The sequence below is a fragment of the Centroberyx gerrardi genome, chromosome 18, assembly GCF_048128805.1.
Source record: "Centroberyx gerrardi isolate f3 chromosome 18, fCenGer3.hap1.cur.20231027, whole genome shotgun sequence".
In the NCBI taxonomy this organism is placed as follows: Eukaryota; Metazoa; Chordata; class Actinopteri; order Beryciformes; family Berycidae; genus Centroberyx; species Centroberyx gerrardi.
The window spans coordinates 2,163,921-2,167,997 of NC_136014.1; the positions used below are offsets into that span (position 1 = coordinate 2,163,921).

At 39.9% G+C, this 4,077-nt stretch overlaps 1 pseudogene; it reads left to right on the forward strand.

Annotated features, from left to right (window-relative positions):
* The first annotated feature begins 1,555 nt into the window (after positions 1-1,555).
* LOC139932591 (serine/threonine-protein kinase pim-2-like) lies at positions 1,556-3,766 on the forward strand (annotated as a pseudogene).
* Positions 3,767-4,077: the final 311 nt, after the last annotated feature.

Below are 4,077 nucleotides of genomic sequence, written 5' to 3' on the forward strand. Positions count from 1 at the left end.
TTTGGTGATTCAAAATGTACTGAAACCTTTGTGTTGTTGGTATGATGAGCGTTAAAAATCAAAGGAGGTGAGGGTTAGGGTCCAAGTTCAAGTTCTTTATTGTCAAATGTGCAGAAACGCAGGGTTATCTGTACAATGAAATGCTTAGGGCAAGGCTCAGGTCAAACAACATAAACAACCAAAACTACAGTACTAGAATAAAAAGAATAAAAAGAAAAATACAAAATAGGAAATGAAAATATATATGTAAAGACTATGTACAGGGCAGGTCGAACAAAGTATGAAATGTACAAAAGTAGCAGCGAATGTATCGAAACTCGACTATTGCAGAAAGTAAAACAGTAACATTATAAAGATAGTAGCATATAGGCCTATGACAATTATAAATATCTAAATAATATATATATATATATATATATAATATCATAATATCGTATCTATCATAAATAATAATTCATATGAATAATAATAATAATGATAATAATACTAATAATCCGAATAACAATAATGAGCAACATTAATAATAATCACATGAATAATAATGAATATTATAATTTTGAATTATTATTATAGTTACTATCATAAATTATGTTTATAATGTAGTATATTATAAATATAATTAAGGGTTAGGGTTGTGTTTTCTCAGACTCAGCGCTGTCTGTACACATTTATTCTGTGATTTATTTATTATGTTTTATGAATGTGATGTTTTATGTGTGTTTGTTTCTATATTGAAATAATAAATATCACATAGCTTGACTTTTTCTTTTATTTCCAAGTTGACTATGATCGTCTCTTCTCTTCTCACCAGAGTGCTGTATGTGGTCCATTCCATGTAAATGCTTTGTAAATGCAGGCACACAGGGAAATGCAGGTTGTTTTCCACCATGTTAACAATTTAAGCCCCTTTCCACAGTTTGCCATTAGGCTTACATTACATGTCAACAATGTGAGGTCTCCCCCTCCCACACACACACACACACACACACACATGCAACACACACAAAATACAATTAAATTAAAGTTATGTGTTGTTTTTTGTAATTAAATACTTTTTTTCTTTATTTTATTTCATTGTACTTTATTGATTGCTGGATTAATCGAAGTTTATGAGCATTCTGTCAACTTTGTGGCATCACAAAAGATAACACACTCAACAACACTAAGACATTTTAAGAGAAATATATTAGCTTTGGTGATTAAGATTCAGTCCAAACTTTTAACATGCCTCCATCACATCACGGCTGTAAGTCTGTGCCAAAGTCAAAGTCTCTATGCTCTCTCACATCCAGGAGAGATCTAGGTGAGTATGAAATCCTAGCAAAAATCTGCAGTACCTATTACATGTTAATCCATACAATTTATCAGGTAGGATGGGCACTAACCTATGTGAGAATTAGTCCCTCAAGTTGTAGATCTGATTCCTGTTGTTTCACTGTTTTCCTCGTCCTGATAAAGTGGTTGTGATCTGGGCCTGCGTTCTCACCAGACAGAAAGGCCATATCATACAATATTACAGCTATTCATCACATGGAGCAAACAAGCTAATGGCACCATGCCTGGCCTTTTCCCGTTCGTAGGCCTAGCGGTAAGCAACAGGCACAGCGAACCCAGCAAGCTCCCGAGGAAGAGGAGGAATAAGAGGAAGGCCAGCCATAAGTGCAGCCAAGAAGAAGAAGGAAGAGCCAAGGAGAAGAAAAGTGGAGAAGCTCAGGACCACAACCAGCGCTTCACTGGCAAACAGACCTCCTCCAGACCAAGAAAAATAGCAAAACTTGCAGCAAAGGTCAGCTGAGACAGACAGATAGATACATAGACAGGTAGACATGAAAGAGAATGATAGGAAGATTAGTTTTGTGTGTTTGTGTGTGTTTTAGCTGTATTTGAGGCCAAATATGAAAAACTGGATCAACTGGGTGAAGGAGGCTATGGATTGGTCTACAGTGGCTACCGTAAGGAGGACCACTTGCCTGTAAGTCTTACATAACCACACACACACACACACACACACACACACACACACACACACACACACACACACAGGCATACCACTCACTATATCCTTATCACTGTAAGTGCTAAGCCAATGTATTTGCATCTCTGTCCTGTAGGTGGCTATAAAACACATTGCCGTGAAAGAAGTGATCCACACACCAGTGCTGAGTGAGTTTTCTTTCTACCAATACAAAAAAAAGTTTCAATTAGGCTTGAATTCTGATTTGTCTCAAGGCCCATTCCATTCAAAAACATAATTTTCCATCTTTTGCATGATTATGTGGCATATGGGCTGTATATTTGCTTGAATAAATATTGAAAACTGGGGTTTGTGATGGCCAAATCCTCATGGTTTCACAATCAGCTTAGAATTGAGTGAAATTCTTGTCGTATGTTACATCAAGAATTACGGCAGATATCATTGGTTGCATTCTTTTTCCCACCTTTTGGTAATCTATAATAAAGGGGTCTGCTAAACAGATAAATATAGTAAAAATGTAGGTGCAGGAAGCAAGTATTTTTTGTGAAAATGAAGGAAAAGAAGGTTTTTATTATATTATATGTTATTGCACCTTTTAGATGATTTAAAGTCACCAACACAGGTCTTAAATTGACAGAGCAGCTTTCTAGGATCTGAAAATACAAGAGTATATTATAGCATTTATCAATACATAGGATATGATGAGCATTCATATGGATTTTCATTTATATGTTTATATATAATATAATAGTCTTCTTAAAATTCGGAACGTTCGTCTCAATTTCATTGTCTGATTTCATTTTTAATTTTATCAGCCTGCTCGGGATCATTTTTTTGGTTTATTTTCTCCATCTTTTAGTTTCTGAATGGAGAGATAATTCAGTTTCCCCTGGAGGTATTGCTGCTCTTCAAAGTAAGAGGTGAACCAGGATCGTATGGCGAAAACGCGGCTGTGACCCTGCTGGACTATTACGAACTGGGCCAGGAGCTGATCCTGGTGATGGAGAGACCTGCCCCCTGCATGGACCTCTTTGGCTACATCAAGGAGAGCGGTGGCTCCCTGCAGGAGCACGAGGCCAAGGTTAGGAGCGCGGAAGAATAGATGTATGGGTGGTGTGTTTGTGTGTGTGGAGTCCCTCAGAAGAGCAGTCCAGGCTGTGATAGCATACCCTCTGAGCTCTCCCCGTTCCCCTGTCCTCTCTCGCTCTCAGATCCTTCTGAGGCAGCTGGTTCATGTGATGTTGGAGATCCACTCTGAAGGGGTCCAGCATAGGGACATCAAATTTGAGAACCTGCTTGTGTGGAAACTGGCTCTTACACCCCACGTCTCAGGGTCATAGACTTTGGCTGTGGCACCATCCTGAAAGACGGATTGTACACAACGTTCTACGGTATGCTGCCCGGCTTCTGTTCTTGTTCTTCACTCTTTCTCTATCTCTATCTTTTTCCCTCCCTCCGTCTCTCACTCTCGGTGTCTCTGTGTATTCAAGGCACCCCCGAGTACACCCCACCAGAGTGGTATGTGCGCAGGTCCTACAGCGCGGGTCCGACCGCAGTGTAGCAGCTGGGGGTGTTGCTCTACGGCATGATGTCTGGATACTTCCCCCTCAGCACCCAGAGGGAGATCCTCCTCAGCCAACCTGTCACCAAGGACGAGCTGTCACAACGTAAGGCACGCACACACACATACACCCACCTACATCTTTAATACACACCTCATGTATTCATCTTTGATCCCTGTCTTTCTCTCCAGATTGCCAGGATTTGTTGCGGAGCTGCCTGGCTAATTGATCCTGAAAAGCCTTCCCACCCTGAAGAACCTGCTGCTGCACCCCTGGCTGCAGTGATCCGGCTCTTTGTGTGTTTTACCTTGTTACCTTGTTAAAAAACATGTTACCACCTCCACTCTTCTTTCTTGATAAAGCCCAAAAGACACTTTTTAGGTGATTTTTCATCACTAGTGATGCATCTTGTGGTTGCCAGTTGGGTATGACAATGCAGCATTTGAAACTCCCTGCTATTCCAAGGTTAAATCTACACTAAGCGATTTTCCGACCACTAGAGGGTAACAGAAACCGCATCACATTCGTTCAAGTTCAAGT